Consider the following 20763-nt stretch of genomic DNA (forward strand, 5'->3'; position numbering starts at 1 on the left):
TGTGAGACATTTAGCTTTTTCTTTCAGAGAGCTCTGGTGGACAATAAACTACAATGCTCAGGATTCCCAAGCACTGAGCCAGGGCAGTTAAAGCGGTCTCAAACTGGATTATTTCTGCTGCATGTTTTTTACCAAAGATGCAAAAAGCAAAGCTGGACCTGACAGCCTTTTGACACCTACCCAGTGGGCACCAGATATATTTTCAATTTTCGAAGTGTGTGTGTTTGTGAGAGAGAGATTATGTACTGGCAGGGAAGGCCTTTGGCCGAAATGCAGTTGCTTGTTCCAACTGAAGACAGTGCATAAGCGCACTGAATTAAATGGGACATGCGTGACTAACCAAGCGCCCATTGGTTTAATGGGATCTGCTTTAATTGGGACCCGTAATTAGGTTGCAGCCTTTGTTTCTTGGAGGGAACATAGACTGAGCAACTTTCTTGCAATTAGTTGAGGAAGGGACATCTCCATGGAGAATCAGGCCTGAGTCACGTTCATGGGGCAAAGACTGAATTAAAATTAGATTTTTGTGGGTTTTTCGGGCTATGTAGCCATGTTCTAGAAGAGAATGCATTCTCTGAAGATGCCAGCCGCAGATGCTGGCGAAACGTCAGGAATAAATTCTTCTAGAACATATCCACATAGCCCGAAAAATCCACAAAAGTCTATGGCTGCCGGCCATGAAATCCTTCACCTTCAAAATTGTGGCAACGCTGGAAGGCGTTGTGGATGTTGTCATGTCCTTATCCTCCCCATTCCAATTTTTTCTTCCAAGATCTACTGGCCTTCCTAACTGGTTCCTGTCAAACTGAGTCTCTGGAAGCAGTTGAGCGCACATACCTTTTACATGATCATTTTTGCAACAAGCTGCTGTCAAAAGCAAAGAATGCATCCAATTCTTGGTGTTTTTCCAGTCCAGTTTCTGACTCTACTGCTCCCTGCTGGGAACTGATCACAGCCTTCTCTTCAGCCTTTTTTTTCACTGCTTCTGCCAGAGCTGAGTTCACATGTGATGCTGCTAATTTAATGAGATTTGCTCTCCTTTTCTTTTCTTTTCTGGCTGAGTTATTGGTTTGAACTACAACTCACACAGTCTCCAGACAGTCTGGGCAGTGGCCACTCAGGTGGAGGGATTCTGGGAGCTGTAGTTCAAAACCAGATGTGGCCAAACTGTGGGTTTTGTACTATTATATGATACTTTTATTGAGTAACCAAAATGCACAATTACCTGTTGCAAGATTTCGAAGTCACACCGGCTTCTTTAGCAGGCAAACCGGAGAAAAAATTGAAGATGTTAGTCATAGGCTTGCATTTTCTATTTCTGGTATTATTATTATTAATTTCATTTATATGCTGCCTTTCTCCCAAAAGGGACCCAGGGCGGCTCACAGATTACAATACAAAACAGAACAAAAATTGTAATACAATTTAAAACAGTTAAAATAATCTAAAAAGCACTAATGTGCACTCACAAAGGTCAAAAACACACTGTAGAAATAATCCAGTTTGAGACCACTTTAACTGCCCTGGCTCGGTGCTAGGGAATCCTGGGAACTGTAGTTCATTTTGTCACCAGAGCAGAGCTCATATTAGAATCCCACAGCATTGAAGCGTGACAGTTAAAGGCTGTATCCACACTGCAGAAATAATCCAGTTTGAGACTGCTTTCACTGCCTTGGCTCAGTGCTAGGGAATCCTGAGAATTGTAGTTTGTTGTGGCCCCACCAGAAATCTCTCTGAAGGAGAAGGCTATACGTCTTCTCACAAAAACTACAATTCCCAGAAATCCCCAGCATTGAGCCAGGGCAGTTAAAGCAGTCTCCAACCAGATTATTTCTGCAGTGTGTTTCAGACCAAAGCGAAGCTTCTGCTCGGCTCATAAAAGAATGTATTCTTTGTCCACATCTTGGCATCTTTTCTTCACATGGCCAGGAAAGAATAAATGCAGAATAATGCTTTAACTGTCATGGCACCGTCCTCTGGAATCCAGGGATTTGTAGTTTGTAGTGGCACTGGCGCTCTCTTGATAGGCCAAACATCTTGCAAAACTATAGATCCCAAAATTCCGTAGCATGGAAGCATGATTGTTAAAGCAGTGTCAAACTGCATTTATTCTGCAGTGTAGATACAGTGTTAGTAAATGCCACTTGTGTGCCTTTTGGTGTTGCGGTTCTAAGAATCCCGCAGCCAGCATGGACAAGAGCCATGCTCACTAGAGGATTATGGGAGCTGTAGTCCAAAAAAGAAACTTTTCTGAACTCTGAGAGTTTTTTAGGGACAAGGGAAACATGTGAAAGAAAAACATGTTCAACAAGCAGGAATGGGTTGAAATGGCTTTTTTGTCCCCCCACAAGTTGTTAGTGGTTTGCCTGGCTACATGTGATTGTTGTAAAATTTCATACATTTTAAAAAATCTTTTAAGACAAATTAAAATTTAGTCTTAAGGGCAGTGATACATTCTGTGTTCACATCTTGGTATCTTTTCTTCGAATAGTTAGGCATTACAATACTACTTCTGTGTTGTTGTTGTTGTTGTTGTTGCAGTTGTTCATCCTGCTTTTTTCTCCTCTTCTTTCCGTCTGTTCAGTCGATTGGTCAGCTGTTCCATCCACAGGAAAGTGGATGACTAGAGACCAGCCCTCTTGTTGGTAGCAGCCATGAATTGCTGGCCTCACAAGCACTGATCCCTTTTATGGAAAGAACTATAAATTGATCCATGAGTCAGCTGCAGTTTCCACTCTTTCTCTTTCCCCAGGGCTTTTAATTCCCAGCTTCTATTCCTCGGTAGTAGGCCCCTGGTACTTAGTATTGCCCGGCAAAATCATGGCTGCCTTGTTTCTTATTATAGTGACACGTTTACAAGTGCTTGGGTTGTGACCTAGTAACTTTAGATGGGAAAGAGAGACTTCGGCAGCATCTGCACGGCAGCAATAGTATATATAAGTCTAGAAATTTTAGTCAAAAAATTGATCCAAAAACCTGAGTCGATTTATCCATGGGTCAATGTACATACTGTGCTTTGACTCTTTTTTAACAAAAGAACCATCCCTGGTGAAAGGCAAGAGTATAATCTGTCCTGGAAGCACTGATTCCCTCTTTACTCTCTCAGCCATCCTGACTTTAGTGTGAACACAGTTATGCCTGCTGCAATTTTGTACGTTCTTTGGCATTGTTTTCCTTTGCTTCATCCTTAGAGCCTTTGTTACATGCTCCTAAATTTTACTCTCGACTTATCCACTGATCATATCAAAATCTAGTATTTTGGTCCCAAAATAAAAATTATTAGGTTAGATGTGAACAGTCTGTGGCCCTCTGGATCTATCTGGACTTCAACTCCTATGTCACCTAGTTAGTGTGTCTAGTTGTCAGGAATTATGAGAACTGTAGAGTGACATGTTCCTACTGCTCGAAACCACTGATTTCCAGGTTTGGGTCCTGAGATGCTGTTAGACTTCATTTCCCAGAATACTCACCTTTTTTAGCTGATGGCGAGGTGTTCTGAAGTCCAACACCATCTGGGGATCTGCATAGTGAAAACTATTGGTCTTAGACATTTTCACTTAAAGGTACTGTATATTACAAGAATAGGCAGCTTGTGCCTCTCATGATGTTACTTGATTGGAACACCCGTCATTTCTCACTTTTGGCTGGGCTAGCTAGGGCCAGTGTGTGATGCAGTTCAACAACATATGAAGGGTCACATCCATGATATTTAAGCAAAAATGCACAGGTTGGTTTTTACTTACTAAGGCCCCAAACAGAGAGGCCAAAATAAAGCTGCTTTGGGTCACTTTGGAGGTATGCTGTTTAAATGATGCATGTGTCCTAAGAGGCCAGAAGCCACGCCAAACCACACTCCAGCCTTAAGGATTAGAGCCCAGCTTTGGCACAGCTTCTGGCCTCTTAAGATGAGTGTGTCATTTAAACAGCATACCTCCAAAGTTACCTGAAGCAGCTTTATTTTGGCCTGTTTGTTCAGGCCCCAAGACATAAGCTTGCTCTATAGTCCACTGATTTTTGGCATTTTGGCTTTTAGAAAAGTGCAAAGAATTTGAAATGAAAACAAATACTTAGGATGTTCAGTTTTTGAGAGTATGGCTTGTCACATGCAGTTCTGTATTACTATATACTTTTCACCTCTACTCTTGATGTTTGAAAAATGTAAAATTCAGTACCTGTGTCTTCCTAATTCTATACTGAGAAAAAGCTGGATCCTGTTGTTGTTGTTGTTGTTGTGTGTCCTCAAGACATTTCTGACTTATGGTCAACCTAAGGGGAATCTATCATGGGCTTTTCTTGGCAAGATTTCTTCAGAGGGGAGTTTGCATTTGCCTTCCTCTGAGGCTGAGAGAGTGTGACTTGCCCAAGGTCACCCAGTGGGTTTCCATGGCTGAGCAGGGATTTGAACCCTGGTTGTAGTCCAATGTTGTAGTCCAACATTGTAGTCCAACATTGTAGTCCAATGCGTGAACTGTTACACACTGTTGTCTCCCTGTTGGATCCTGTTACCAGTGTAAAATTATGTAAATAGAAGGCATTTCTTATGATTTCATTTTGCATAATTTATTCTTCTGTTACTAAACCCATTGTTTGGTTTAATTGTGGGTGTGGCGGAAAGATTAAGAATATAGAGGCTCCATTCCACAGTTGTTGGAAATATGACTCAGCTGAGCCTTCTCCTCCTGAGGTTTCAGCATTCATAGAATCATAGAGTTGGAGGAGACCTCAAGGGCCATCCTGTCCAAGCCCCCGCCATGCAGGAACTCACAATCAAAGCATTTCTGACAGATGGCTGTCCAGACTCTGTTTGAAAACCTCCAAACAAGGAGACTCCACCACTCTTGGAGTGAGTGTTTTCCACTGTCAAACAGCTCTTACTGTTAGGAAGGTCTTCCTAATGTTTAGGTTGAATCTCTTTTCCTGTAGTTTGAATCCATTGCTCTGTGTCCTAGGCCTGTTTTGCACGGGTGGAAAGTACGTGCGTGGCACGTACTAGGGTTAGGAAGGGATGTCCTTTCCGGATGCCCCTAACCCTAGTACGCACTGAGCACATACAAAATGGCAGTGCCCTTTCTACATGAGTGCCGCCATTTTGACGTAGCGGACGCTTAGTTTCCACACGTCTCGGCAACATTATGATGCCATAAGTGCGTCATTGGCGCCTTGCGGCATCATAAGGGCACTGCAAGAAGAAGCTGCATTTTGCAACTTCTTTTTGTTGCGCGGAGGAGTTGCGTGGTTTGGCCGCTGGGGCTCCTCCGCACAGCAAATGAATGCGCTGGCAGACCACCCTTTTTGAGTAGTCTGTAAAGTGCCCTAGTCTCTGAGGACAAACTTGCTCCACCTGTAGTCTGACATTTATTTTTATTATTATTAACCTTTATTTATGAAGTGCTGTAAATTTACACAGTGCTGTACATACACTCTTTTTAATTAGACGGTTCCCTGCCCTCGGGCTTACAATCTAAAAAGACATGACACAGAAGGAGAAGGGAGTGGTGGCAGGGAAGGAGATGAGATCCAGCAGTTCTTCTCTACCTCCATCCCTTCAAATATTTCACCAGGGTTATTGTATCACCTGTCAACCTTCTCTAAGCTATACATACCCAGCTCCCTAAACCACTCCTTATAGAGCTTGATGGTTTCCAGACCTTTCACCATTCTGGTTGCCCTCTGGACATGCTCCAGCTTGTTAGCATCCTTTTTGAATTGCAGTGCCCAGAACTGGACACAGTATTCCAGGTGAGATCTGACCAAAGCAGAACAGAGTTGCACTATTTCTTACCTCAATCTCAGTCCCTCACACCGCCTTTGAAGCATATTTTTGTAGCCAAGGTAGAAAGTTGCTAAACTTGAACATTGCCCTACTTCCTGCACCTTTTCTGGGCTACATCAGAATAAAGCACACACATTGCAGTGTTTGTAGCTAATGCTATGGTAGCTTAGCAATATTCTTTGCAAAAATTTACCTCTTCAGGGCATTTGAAGGGGATTGTTTATTGAGCATTAAAGTTTTCATTTGGTTATTGCAGTGTGTGCATGTGAAACAATGTGGGAGGGAAATGAATGTTTTTTTTAGTTTGCTTCCTTGTCTCAACAGCCATAAACTGATGTTTAAAATGTCTTTGCTCATAGCAGGGGAGAAAGAACATAACTTCTTCCTTCACTTTGCTTTAACTGTCAGTACCAAATTATCTATTAAAGAAATAATTGTCCAGAACACAGCTACCTTATTTACAGAGAATATGCCTGTACTGCATGTACTGTGACTGCAGACAGCTATTAGCATGTGCCCATCTGCGTATGGGCACAACTGAAGACCACATTGAGAACCATTGATCTGTCAAATAGATGCAAATAAATATGTAGGACCAGCCCAGGATATTTTCCTGCATGAGGCTGAGCAGTAAAAGAAAATACCCATCCTGCTCAAGGTACCTATAGTATCCAAAGTTAGCAAGATTATATGTCAGTGTGAGGCAGGCATTGCCACAAGCACTCCTCTCCCTTTCTGTCAGTAAAAATCCAATAATAATACAGTAAAACAATACAGTAAATAACTAATAATTAAATATTCTTGCAGGGCATTACTATGTCTGATGGTAGGACTGATCTTGCTCTTTTGGTTAGTGTTGCTTTTTAATATGGCAACTTGGCATGAAAACCCCATATGTGGAATATCTTGAAGGAGGCTCCTGAGACTCGAATGTCTGGTAAAACTGAGGGTTTTTTAGCCATTGGTAACAGTAATCTGTCAAAGGAAGAGAGGGCAAATGTTGTAGGTGTCAACAACAACTGTCTTTCTCTCTTGGTTTATCAGTGAAAGATTGTAACAGCACAAAAATACAGGTTGAGTCCCCCATCTGGAATTCCAAAATCCAAAATGCTAAAAAAAAAAAAAATCCAAAGCTTTTTAAAAGAGGGGGTGAGATAGTGGCACCTTTGCTTTCGATGGTTCAGTACAGTATATACCAACTTTGTTTTGTGTCTATAAGATTACCTTCAAGATATGTGTATAAAGTGTATACAAAATGTCAATTAATTTCATGGTTAGACTGGAGCCCCATCTCCAAGATACCTCACTGTGTATATGCAGATTTTCCAATATCTGAAAAAAAAATCTAAATCCAAAATACTTCTGGTCCGAAGTATTTTGGATAAGGGAGACTTGACCTGTAATGATAATTATTTTAATGTGTGGAGAACACATTTAGAAATTACCGTAGATTAGAAATCTAATCTATCTAATCTATTTTTGGATAGCAAAATAGGTAGGTTGTGGAATTCGTCTGATTGAAAACCTGGCAGCTCTATGTAAAGTTGTGCATAACACACAAATGACATAAATTGTTCACAGGGTTCGGCCTCAGTGTATTGAATATGTCAGCAACCGCTCTGATAGTATTTGTAATTGTACTCCAGAATGACCTGTGAAGTTTTGGAATTAATTTGCTTCAGTGGTTATTTTATGTAATATTTTAAAAATTCCTTTTAAATCCAGATATATTGTCCAAGATTTTTATTACTGTTTTTAGCGATTTTGTATGAAGAGCCAGCATAGCATAGTGCAGGGGTCTGCAACCTACGGCCCGCAGGCCGAATCTGGCCCAGCAAGGCCTCGGGACTGGCCCCAGCCCGGTCCTGCCGCCGATTGCCGCCCCTGCTGCAGCTTGTGCGCCCGCGGGGGCCTCGCTGCCATCCTCCTCCTCCACTGCGCATGGCCGCGCGGAGGAAGAGGAGGGCAGCGAGGTTTGGGGCGGAGGAGGCGAAGGTGGAGGCGGCGCCTCCTGCACGCGGTTGTGCCACCCTCCCAGCTGCCTCCAGCGCAGGCCGAGAAGGAGCGCGCAGGGCCGGGAAAGAGAGGAGGCCTCCAGTGCTGGCGCCCCCCTCCGGCTCTTTCCCAGTCTCTGACTGGGCCTGGGCCCCTCAGGGGCTGGGAAAGAGGGGAGGACACCAGTGCTGGCAGCCCCGCCGGCACTTTTGCTGGCCTCTGACGGGGCCTGGGGCCCTGTTAGGGGCCGGGAAAGAGGGGGAGGCCTCCAGCGTTGGCCCGCCCCCGGAGGGTGGAAGCTCTGCCCCTGGTGTGCGGCACTGCCCCCGGAGGGTGGAAGCTCCACCCCCGGCATGCGGCCCCGCCCCCAGAGGGTGGAAGCTCCACCCCCTGTCTTTGGGCCCCCCCAGTTATCTGAGGGACAGGTTGCCTACCCCTCGCATAGTGGTTTGAGCGTTGCACTGGAACCCCAGGAAACAAGGCTTTGAATCTTTACTTAGCCATGAAAACCCACTTTGGACAGGTCACACTATTTCAGCTTTAAAGGAAGACAGTGCCAAACTTCCTCTGAATAAATCTTACCAAAAAACCACACAAACAACCTCCCCCCCAAAAAAAAAACGTAGAATAGGGTCGCTGTTTAGGTTGGAACTGGCTTCAAGGCACATAGCAATTAGTTAGTTTTATTGACTACATTATTTAAACAAAAACATTCATTTAATTGAAAGATTGAAGGAAGGAAAGAAAAGGCAAATCCAGAAGACTTCCATTGCAGTGGGTATGTTTTTTCAACCTGGAAATCCAAATAGGTTTTGCTTTTCTACTTCTGTTATTCCTGACCATGCTAGATGGGACATCTAAAAGCAAAACATCAAGAAAAACAACATGGTTGGGATAGTATATATTTCCAGCCTCACTTCAGAGTAAATATCTACACTTACTGTACTAATGCTTGTTTTCCCCCTCTAAGAAGATCTGAGACAGATGTCCTTTTGAAAATTGTCCTATTTGAAGTGCTGTTACCTACTAAAGCACTCTTAGTTGTGACTCTGGTGTGGCTGGTTCACAGTTTATTTTAATGGCTTTGTGTTCTTCCTTGACTGTGCGTCTTGCTTTTGTGTCCCATTTATTTGCTAATGTGTACCTCAGCCAAGCCGGTTATAATAGTCACTGCAGGAGAAACGATTTAGGAAAAATAGAAGTACCTTTTAAGTGCCCTTGGTTTCCATGAAAGGGAGAGCAGCTCTTTGAGGCAGATGGCCTCATGCCGTCAATATACACGCTGTGTACCCATAATAACAAGACTTAGGGACAGAAAGACAACACCCATTTTGTTCCTGGGCCTAGTTTGAGGCGTTTATGTTGACCAACTTGAGAACAGGTTTTGGGGCAACGTTATAAATTTTGATATGACCCATGCATAAGTGGAGGGGAAAACTTAGGGGCATGTACCAAAGGATATAAAGGACAAAGCAAATAACAAAAACACTATATTTTTACCTGAGAGACCACTACTCTAAGAATCTCCAGGCCCTCCAATGCAACTCTGTGGTCAACATCTCTACACATTGACTATCAAATAGCGCTGGAGGAGTTATAAATGCCTAGTGGCATCTAGAAATCTCTAAGTCCTTCAGAGCAACCTTTGGTTAAAGTTGACCATAGAGTTGCACTGGAGGACTTAGATATTCCAAGAGATAACATATTAGTAAAATACGTGAATAATCAAATCCGCAAAAGTCAAAGTTGCAAATGTGGAGGAAATATATACACACACACACATATATATACACGTATATATATCAGATATTCAGCAAATACAGATTAAACTCCCTTATCCAAAATGCTGAGGACCCGAAGTGCTTTTGATCCCCCCCCCCCGATTTTGGAATATTTGCATATTTGCATATACATAATTGTAATATCTTGGAGATGGGACCCAACTTGAAATATCAAATTCATTTATGTTTCTTATATGTATACCTTATAAACCAGCTTGAAGGTAATTTTATACATAATATTTAAAAACAATTTTCCTCGTGAAACAAGGTCTGTGTACACGGACCATCAGAAAGCCCAAGGTGTCACTATCTCAGCCACCCATGTAGACACTTTTGGAGTTTGGCCTATTTTGGAAGTTGGAATTCCAGATAAGGGAGACTAAGCTTTTACTGCAAATATTTGAGCGCTATTTGGAGAAAACTGGAATAGAAATGAATCAATCAAATAAAATAATAAATACTCATTGAATACTGTATCTGAAAATACTCAGAATTTACAATCAGAAGGGGAATTGGTGGAAATAGCATATAAGATGCAGGGCTTGAGGAGGAGGAACGGAAAACCTTTCTAGGCTGTACTCTGTCCTTTCACAGTTTCTTTCAGGTATCTAGTTGTTTGGATTCATTTAGTGGTACTTTTGCTGAATAAAGAAATAGCAACCACAGTCCAGAATTTTACAGCTCAGAAAACCCCCTGGGAGACCTTGGGCAAGTCATACTCTCTTAGCCTTAGAGGAAGGCAGTAGTAAACCTCCTCTGACCAAATTTCACCAAGAACCCCCTGTGATTCATTCACCTTAGAGTCACCATAAACTGTAAATGACTTGAAGGCACTTAACAACAAATACTTGTATGGAATTGTCCTATTCAGAATTCGAGACCTTGTGTAAATCATCTGGTGCTGAATCTTCTTTGTGCATTTTATTGTATTCTTTCTGTAAGCATCATATCTTCCAGTTGTCCCAGTTTGGCAGAGACGGTCCCAATCAATCCTCATAATCCTACTCATCAGCACCTTTTAAAATGTCCCAGTTCTCTCTCCTTCTTCTCCATTGTCCGCAGGCAAGTAATATTGTGGGCAACTCACATTCTCTCAGCCTCAGAGGATGGCAATGACAAAGCCCGTCTGAAGAATCCTGCCAAATAAACCCCGTCTTAGGGTTGCCATGAGTTGGAAATGACTTGAAGGCACACAACACCTGGCTAAAGGGGACTACGTGTGAAAGGGATCTAGGGGTCCTAGTAGACCACAAGCTGAACATGAGTCAACAGTGTGATGCGGCAGCTAAAAAGACCAATGCAATTTTGGGCTGTATCAATAGAAGTATAGTGTCTAGATAAAGGGAAGTAATAGTGCCACTCTATTCTGCTCTGGTCAGGCCTCACCTGGAATACTCTGTACAGTTCTGGGCACCACAATTCAAAAAGGATGTTGGCAAATTGAAGCATGTCCAAAGGAGGGTGACTAAAATGGTGAAGGGTCTGGAAGCCAGGCCTTATGAGGAAAGACTTAGGGAGCTGGGTATGTTTAGCCTGAAGAAGAGACGGTTAAGTGGTGATATGAAAGCCTTGGTTAAGTATTTGAATTGGCGTCACATTGAGGATGGAGCAAATTTGTTTTCTGCTCCTCTGGAGACTAGAACACGGAACAGTGGATGCAAGATCTAGGAAAGGAGATTCAACCTTAACATTAGGAAGAGCTTCCTGACAGTAAGAGCTGGGTGTGTGGTGGAGTCTCCTTCCTTGGAGGTTTTTTAAACAGAAGCTGGATGTCCATCTGTCTTCTTTTTTTAGTACATCTGGTTTCTTTCTTAGCCTTTTTAGGCTGCAACCTTATAATGCTTCCATGGGACTGGACTTACTTCTGAGTAGAGATGTAGAAGATTGTGCCATAGATTGCTTGTGTATATATTTTTAATATGTTTTATGATGCCATCAATTATTAGCTAGCCTGAGGATCTTATACCAGTTGACACAGAAGATACAGTTCAAAAATACTTTCATAAATAAATAATAAAAGGTATGAGAACAGAACATGGAGTTACAATATATAATTGCTACATTATGTTCTTGATTCTTTTCTCCCTGTCCTCCTCTCCCAGTTATTATATTCGTTAGTCCTATTTTTATATTTGCTATGTCTCCCGGGTTTTATACTGATTAGTTATCCACAGATTCAAAACCATCCACAGCTTGAAAATATTAAAAAATATAGACATTCCAGAAAGCAAACCTTGATTTTGCCACTTTATATCAGGGACATCATTTTATTTATATTGTATTTAATAGAACTTGCAAATCCATGGAATCAAACCCCAGTGGATACCAAAGGCCCAGTGTAGATTTATATCCTGCCATGGCAAATAACTAACAATTGCGAAAACATGCAAATACAGTGTTCAAAATGCCATTGAAAGCATATAATCTAAACACATAAAAATATAAAATGGCATAAGATGCCATGATGGAAATTAATTTCTCCTCATTCAACAAACTTTGTCATTCCATTAATCACCCATCCAACCTTCCTGCATGCCCAAAATCTTTTGGGGGTATCCCCTAATACTACAGAGTGGATTTGTGGCTGGGGGGCTTAGAGGTAAAAGATGGAATGATCTTCCTTCTTATTCCAGTCATTGAAGCCATCTGTGGGCAAATGAATGATGACTGGTTTTTGCCTGTAAAGTTGTGTTCACCTCCGTTGGGTATGGAAATCCCCAACATTTTCCTCTTTTTTTTCCTTTTTGTGATATGTAAGTAGTGGTTTGAGAGTTGGGCTATGACTCTGGAGACCTGGGTTCAATTGCTTTCTCGGCCACGGAAACCCATTAGGTGACCTTAGACAAGTCACATGTTCTCAGCCTCAGAGGAAGGCAATGGCAAGCAGCAACAACAATGCTTCAGTCAGCCCTGTGGGTATAATTTTGAATGACAGATCAAGGTGGAAATTTTGTACCCCTCCTGATGTTTTGGGATTGCAGCTTTCAGCACTCTTTTCATTTGGTTATGCTGTTTGGTGTGCTAAGAGTTACACTTGTATGACAACTGGAGGCCTGCACAACCTACATTCCTACAATTGAGTCTTTGTTATCTGGAATTCCGAAATACAAAATACTCCAAAATTGTCCTCATATATGGCTGAGATAGTGATACCTTTGCTTTCTGATGGTTGTGTGTACACAAACCTTGTTTCACGCATGAGATTAATTTTAAAAAATGAGCCATAGCAGTTAAAGTGGTCTCAAACTGGATTATTTGTGCTGTATGAATGCAGCCAGGGTGGATCTTTATTTCTTAAACCTGTACCCAGCATCAAACAGAAGAATTTCATAAGCTGTTTCTAAATTTAGGTAGATTCCAGTTAAGCTGTTGTGAAAACAAAATTGACATACTATTATTTTATTTGTCATGGAGCCAGTTTCACAAGAATGACAAGAACTTTGGTGTCTCTCAGTTGCTAGAATATTTCCTGGGCACCTTGTCCAGTCTGTTTCTGCCAGGTGTTTGCTTTTGCATTAAGGGAAATGCAAGCCTTGCCATGTGATGCTTCCTTTACGCAGAATACCAGAAACATTGCAACAAGCTGGCTAATAATTACAATGGTTAATTACATCCATCAAAAATAAAAAGTTTTGGTGGTTAGGTGCTGATGTTTGTATATTTTAATATTGAATAAAGATTATGATATATGATAAAAATATATTTTTAAAAGGAAAAAAGGAAATGAATCATCAGAAAAGAAGGGATAAAGATGAGCATAAATTTGAACATCGTCCGTAAGGACCTCTTGAAAACTTTTTCCAAAACGTATCCAGGGATAACGTTTTCTTTTGCCAGTTTCCATTTTTCTTGCAATTTCCAGTTTTGTAGCTGAGGGAGCCAGTATTGTGTAGTGCTCTGAGCATTGGACTAGGACTCTGGAGACCAGGGTTTGAATTTGGCTTATACATTTAAACCCACTGGGTGATCTTGGGCAAGTCGCACACTCTCAGCCTCAGAGGATGGCAATGACAAACCCTCTCTGAAGAAACTTGCCAAGAAAACCCTATGAGAGGTTTGCTTTAGGATTGCCATGAGTTAGAAAAGGACTTTAAGGCATCTAACAACAATAGCAAGAGTGAGAACTATGTTTTGTAACATGGAGGAGGGGTAGCTGGTAAGGCAGGCTAATCTGCTATCCCCATTTCTTTCTATTTTGCTGTTCATGCATGCTCAGGAAGGGATTCTGAAGGCATCTACAGTTTATTTGTCGGTTTTAGGCAGGCACATTTGTTGTTGTTGTTTTTGCTGTGTGCTTTCAATTCATTTCCAGCTTATGGTGACCCTAAGGCAAAGCTACCATTGAGTTTTCTGGGGCTGAAAGTGTGAGACTTGCCCAAGGTCACTCAGAGGCTGTCCATGGCAAAGTGGGGATTCAAACCCTTATCCCCAGATTCCTAATCCAAAACTCAAATCACTGTGCCATACTGGCAGACACATTTGGATATAATAGGATAGGGTAAATTGGAATCCCATTCTTTCCCAACTCAAACTTTATTGTATTGTTTACTTCAGACATACTGTTGCAGCCCACTGCAGATAGCCTTAAGTTTTTCCAACCCTCCTTCACCATCCTCCCAGTGTTGAAAGTGCTTTAAAAATACTCCAGCTAGACAGAGGACAAGGAGGTGAGGTGGGAGCTTGGGAGCATGAAAGATTGTTTTTTGTTTTTTTAAAGGCTTTTTGTCAGACGGTTTGTTAACTATGCCTCTATAAAGATGCAGGTTTTATTTTTAATTTTTTTTTATCCCATCCCATATCCAGGGATCTCAAGGTGGCATGAAGTACAAACACTTTAAGAATTTATAACAGTAAGAATAATTCAAACATCTTGTTTGTTCCTTGACTCATGGTGACCCTGTGGATGAGACATCTCCAAGACCCCCTGCCCTGCACTGTTCTGCATCGGTCCTGTAAACTCATACCTGTGACCTCCCTAATAGCTTGTTTCCTTCTTCTCTTTCTACTGCCCTCCACCTTTCCTAGCATTCTTGTCTTTTCTAATGAGTCAAGCTTTTCATGACATGTCCAAAGTGAAAGCGTATTTAAAGCTATTGGCATCACTGTGGTTGGTGTCACCTGGTGCAGGGTGATGGTAGCACACCTTGTCTTCCCTCCCGTTGCCTTGCTTGCCTATCCTCTGGCTGGATGGCTAGCTGACCACCCAGACTACTGCTGGGAGGTGGCATGCAGTTCATGTTCAGGGTCTAGCGTGGCTGCTCATTCAGCAGACGCGCCAGACTTTGAAGGCATCACAATGACTGCTGCTGAAGTGGGTGGCACTGCAGCCTCCAGAGGTCCTGATTGGGGTCTGACATGGCTGCTGCATGAGCAAGAAAGAGAAGTGACTCCCTTTCTTTCTCGCCCACCAGCCACGCTAATCCCTCTGGGTGTACTGCCTTACTGAGTGTACTTCCCTCTTTGGGGTGTCACCCAGTGTGTTCCACATGCCCCACACTCCCTAGTGACCCCTCTGTTTAAAACAATTTAAGAATTACAAGAAGACAGTCTAAAACAGTTAAAACAGGGCTGTACAGTAGGTGCTTGGTAACCACTGGAGTTTAGTTCCTGGCCTGGACCCCCCCCCCTGCGGATACTAAAATCTGTGGATGTAGAAGTGCCATTAAATGCAATGGATAGCAAAATGGTGACCTTTCTATTAAATGGCAAAATCAAGCTTTGATATTTGGAATTTATATATATTTTTAAATATTTTCAAGCCGCAGATGCTTGAATCTGTGGATAAGGAATCCGTGGATAAGGAGGGCTGACTGTATAAGATAATGTGAAACCTGGCAAATGCATAGATTTGGGCAAAATCAACTGGGTTCCAAAAGTTGTAGTTGTGTTTTCACTTTGACACTAAAATGACACCAGTGTTGGTTCAGATTGGGCCCCTAAGGGGAAAGCTTTCCACAATTTGGGTGCCAAAATAGAGAAAGCTCACTCCTACATTTTCCTCTAGTGGGACACAGAGAAGAGGCCTTCCAACCAGCTTCTGTCCTAAGGCCGGTGTTTCTTCCATTGTGGAGGTCCCAAGCAGGTGGGAAGAAGATGTCGTATAGATGGACAAACAGGCAAAATGAAAAAGGACTGGCAAAATTAAGATGGCAAAACTATAAATTCTATGGGAAATTGAATCAACCTCAAATCCATACAAAATGCCACACTGCAGTCCAAGTATTACAATGCATGAATGTGATAACAAGCATGTAGGAGAAGTTTTTGTACAAAACCAGAGTAATAATGTCCCAGAGTCCTGTTCAGGCCCTTATGCCAGCAGGGGCACTTTTTCCAGGGTTGTGCCACCCGATAAATAACTTTTGCTGGCTCCAAGTAGTCTGTTTGTCCAGCGCCTGCTTGCCTTCATGGCCGCAACATCCATGGCCTTTTTCTCTTGCTGCGCCACGGATGGCGTAGTTGTCAGTGACGTTCAGGACAAAGTGTTACAAACAATTAAAACAAATGAAAGTCCTTAGAAACAAACAGGCTGATAATAATGAAAAATCAGCATTTTTCTTGGTAGGGGTATGGGCTGATGAAGGTTTGTGATAAAGGCTGGAAGTGCCATTTTGTGAAATTTCTTCAGCAGCTGATAATTTAGACTGAAGAAGGTTATAAAAGGATAACGTAATCATTGGGCTTCTGTCTTTCCGAGTATCGGACAGTTTGTTCTGTTTCCAGTATGTCAAGTTGTTGGTTGAGATGTAATTTTTGATAATTAGTTTGTCTGTTTATACTTTGTAAGTAATAAGAGACTGTTTCTGGATGAATCATTGAGGTTATAGTTTGGTAAGAGAGATTTCTTTCTGGGAGAGAATTCTAAGTAACCCTCCCTAAACTGCAATTCCCAGGATTCCCTATGATGGAACCATGGCAGTTAACGTAGAATCACTGTGGCATAAATGTCAGTGTGAAAAGGCCCTTTCCCATTGTTGTTGTTCTTCTGTGCCTTCAAGTCATTTCTGATTTATGGCAACGCTAAGGCAAACCCATCATGGGGCTTTCTTGGCAAGTTTCTTCAAAGGAAGTTTGTTGTTGCCATCCTCTGAGGCTGAGAGACTGTGACTTGCCCAAGGGCACCAACTGGATTTATCACTCCATATATTTTTAATAACAACTTATTTAGATAATTTAGTATGTTTGTAACTGTAAAAATCCTGTGAATAAAAAGCAGCGCTAGAATGTCTCTTTATTCACTGGATAATCATGAGATAATCGTGATGTCGCGTGACGTCATGTAATAATCTTTGCATTATTGCGTGATATTGATGGGAGCATACTGCTATGCCCCCATATTTTTTGCCAGTCTGATAAAATCGTTACATTTACATTATAGGCTGGGGAATTAAATTCCTGAAGTTCCCCATATCTGCTGCCCAAATCAACTACTACATTTTTAATTTTTAGACAGCAAGGATGGGCAACTTCAGGAATTTAATTCCCCAGCCCCATCAGATTCTGCCAAGGATTACCTGTTTCCCCTGTTGCTAATACAGCCATAGCTGAAAGTTTCTCAAAATTGCCTTATTGCACTATGTGCCTCTACTCCAGAGGAGGAGAACTGTCACTTGGTTCAAATGCTGGATTTTGCCAGTACCCCTTGCAGCTGCCTGACGTTGGTGTTGTGAGCAGTGAAACAATGCTAAGCGAGGAGGGCAACTTATTTTGTTACTCTTGGAAAAATTCCTTTTTTGAACTACAGTGATATCAACTGCTCTCATAAACCTTGAGACTGTATGCTTAATATGAAAGAGCCCCCAGTTTCAGTACAATAATTAATAAAGAGAGGAGAACCAATCTTGTAACACCAGTGAGACTGAACCAATATCTTTTTTTAGCCTGCACAGTTGTGGATTGAAATCCTGGCTAGGGGATTCTGGAAATTATAGTCCAAAAGATAAACATTTTCAACTTCTGGTGTTTTATACCATGGGACAGCAGCTTGTAGCATTCAGATGAAGTTTATTTTTAGTGTAGCATTCCCAGTTACTTTTGAGAAATAAGAAAATAAAGGCTGTTGCCTCATTGCAGAATTAATGCAGTTTGACACCGCTTTAACTGTCATGACTCCCTCCTATAGTACCCTGGGATTTGTAGTTTGTTGTGGCACTGGAGGTCTCTGGCAGAGCAGGTTAAATAGCTCACAAAACCACACATCCCAGAATTTCCATAGCCTAGAGCCATGGCTGTTAAAGCAGTGACAGACTGCATTAGTTCTGCAGTGTAGATGCAGCCAAAGTATTACTTTTTGAAGGAAGAAAAAGTAAGAATCGTGGCAGCCAAGTTATTTCGTGTGCATGCTTGGTACTATCACTTCAGCTAATTTAATTCTAAAAATAATTTTTCAGGTCAGACATATGAGTTTGTGCTCGCTTCCTACTAAATTTTCATAACTATTCGACTTAGTGCTCCCTTCTTATGTGAGAACATTGCTAGGCTCAATGCCTTTGTCAAAATCTCTAGCCTATCGTATTCTTACTTTAATTGTTGGGAGCTCTTACCTGCCTTCCGCAGTTTTGTGCAGAGGGTGCCCCTGTGATTGTAGGTTTCCTTGGTAATGTAGTGTGAGATTGAACCACTGCGGTTGGCAACATGGTATTCCACCTGTTGCCATTGCAAACCAATTAAAGACTGGGTGGGAAGGAGGGAAGACTTTCTCCAAGATGGTTGGCAAAACAGACCTTGATACCTTCATGGTTAAACGGGTTTCCCTTGGGCCAAACTGGGTATACCTTAAGCTTCAGTGGAGCAGGCCTCTGTTTTTAATGAAGCTGCTTAAGAAAACTTTCTTTTGCAGAACAGGGGGAATTTAGGCACACAGAACTGGTACTTGTTTTAGACATCAGACTGTTGTGTTGCATGGTTTGAAATGTAATATTACATGTATAGAATAATCTCTTGCATAGAAGGTTTTTTCCCCACTTACAGTATATGCAGAAAAGGAGAGAGAAGGAGGGAAGTACTCTATGTTCAAAGAGGCACCATTTGAAATATGTACTGCATTAGAATGCATTTCTGAGAACTATGAACTGCATTAGTACAATAGTACAAATATGTACTTCATTAGATTGTATTTCTGAAAACTCCCTTGTGCAAAACAAAACACATAACGGGCAACTTGCAAGTAGAAATATAACTCATAAGAGAGCAGGCTGGCAGTAATATTGAATGTTTATTCATTCGATTTATACCCCGCCTTTTCCCAAGGATGGGATCCAAGTCAGCTTCCAGAAGGTTAAAAAAAGATTAAACTATAATCGTATTTTACAAAAGTTAAAAAAAGAATTAAATACAGTAGCTCTTTGGTATCTGCTGGGGTTTGGTTCCAGGATCACCCATGGATACCAAGATCTGTGAATGATCAAGTCTCATGGAATACAATGATGTCCTAAAGTGGTGTCACTTATATGAAATGGCAAAATCAAGGTTTGCTTTTTGGTTTGCTGCATTAACTTAAAACTTAGTTTAAGCATTTAGAATCAGAGTTTCAGTGTCCAAAGAAAATGGGAGTGCCAACACAGCAGATGCAAGAATTTTAGGTGTGAAAGATTTTCAGTCTGTCTGTCTGCCTCCCCCCCCCCATGCTAGAAATCTGGGCATAGAAGAATAATTTCATGGAAGGGGGCAGAATTCTTATATGCAGAGGCAATGGCCTCATTTTGCCCCTTCCCTGCAGGTGCATTCTTGCTTGGAAAGGAGATTACTTAGGAATACTATTATTGTTGTTGTTGTTGTTATTGTTATTGTTATTATTATTGTTATTATTAATAACCTTTATTTATAAAGCGCTGTAAATTTACATAGCGCTGTACATACAATCTTTTTAATTGGACGGTTCCCTGCCCTCAGGCTTACAATCTAAAAAGACACGACACAAAAGGAGTGGCGGTGGGGAAGGGGCCTCTCTAGTAGGATAATACATATAAAATACATAGCAATACAGGAAATGATTCAATAAAACAGGCAACAAAAGAACATCAAATAGCAAGTGACAATTATGCAATGCCTGGGAACACTGCCCTGAACAGGATGGTCTTGAACTCTGTTTTGAAGCTGGTTAAAGAAATGATGGCTCTTGCTCGCGGGGGAAGAAGGTTCCAGGAGTGAGGTTCCAGGTCTTGAGGGTTGTATTCAGAGGATGCCAATATCAAACCTCCTCTTAATAAATCTTGTCAAGAAAACTCTATGATAGGATCATCAAAAGTCACAGTTGACTTGAAGGCATATAGCAACACAACAAATTTTAAGTGGGAGAATAATCAGAGACAGAAACTCCTCCAGTTCCAGAGAAACTCCCCCAGGAGAGATTCTCTGGAGCTCTTGCCATGTCTTTGGGGGCAAAAAAGAAGAGTGTATCAAGAAGGCTATTATGACCAGTGGTGTGTTATAATCCACATCACAAACACTACGAGGCGATGCCAGGGAAGACCATTTGGGTTAATTCAGTTACCAGAGGAACTATATTGTCTGTGATTCATTATTGATTTGAAATTAAGCATAAACAAGAAAACAAAATTGGCTTACTGGATCCTTCTTAAGGCCCATTCTGCCTTTCACTCTTCATTACTGAGCAGTTTAGTTTCAAAGGACAACATGATCGAGATGCCCAGCGTGCTGTTGTCTGTCTCAGTATTTAGAAACAGTACAGTTGATCCTCCATATCCACAGATTCTGCATCCATGGAGCCAACCATCCACAACTTGAAAATACTGTGTGTGTGTTTCTTGTACCTTCAAGTCATTTCTGACATAATGGTGACTCTAAGGTGAGCCGATCACAGGGTTTTCTTGGCATGTTTCTTCACAGAGGGTTTTCCATTACAGTCGGCCCATCTTATACACAGATTTTTTATACACGGATTCAAGCATACATGGTTTGAAAATGTTCAAAAATATATAAGTTTCAAATATCAAACCTTGATTTTCCATTTTTTATAAGGGACACTATTTTGCTATGTCATTATATTGAATGGGACTTGAGCATACAAGGATTTTATTATCCCCGGGGCATCTTGGAACCAAACCCCAATGTATAACAAGGGTCTACTGTACCATCCTCTCAAGGCTGAGAGTGTGTGACTTGCCCAAGGCCACCTAGTGTGTTGTCATAGCAGAGTGGGGATTGGAACCCTGCTATCCAGAAAAGCCACTACACCATGCTGCCCCCCCCCCC

General features: G+C 41.7%; 1 protein-coding gene across 2 annotated transcripts in view; it reads left to right on the forward strand.

Moving 5' to 3' along the window:
• PPT2 (palmitoyl-protein thioesterase 2) overlaps positions 1-20763 on the forward strand; it is a 48186-nt gene that overhangs the window by 2019 nt on the left and 25404 nt on the right. Inside the window, exon 1 of one of the 2 annotated variants that reach the window (XM_042449123.1) lies at positions 8503-8546. The exons of the other annotated variant lie outside the window; for it this stretch is intronic. The gene's annotated coding sequence lies outside the window, so the exon portion shown is untranslated. Of the gene's footprint in view, positions 1-8502; positions 8547-20763 lie in introns of those variants that run through there. 2 annotated transcript variants of the gene reach the window in all.

This window comes from Sceloporus undulatus, chromosome 2 (genome assembly GCF_019175285.1).
Source record: "Sceloporus undulatus isolate JIND9_A2432 ecotype Alabama chromosome 2, SceUnd_v1.1, whole genome shotgun sequence".
Lineage (NCBI taxonomy): Eukaryota > Metazoa > Chordata > Lepidosauria > Squamata > Phrynosomatidae > Sceloporus > Sceloporus undulatus.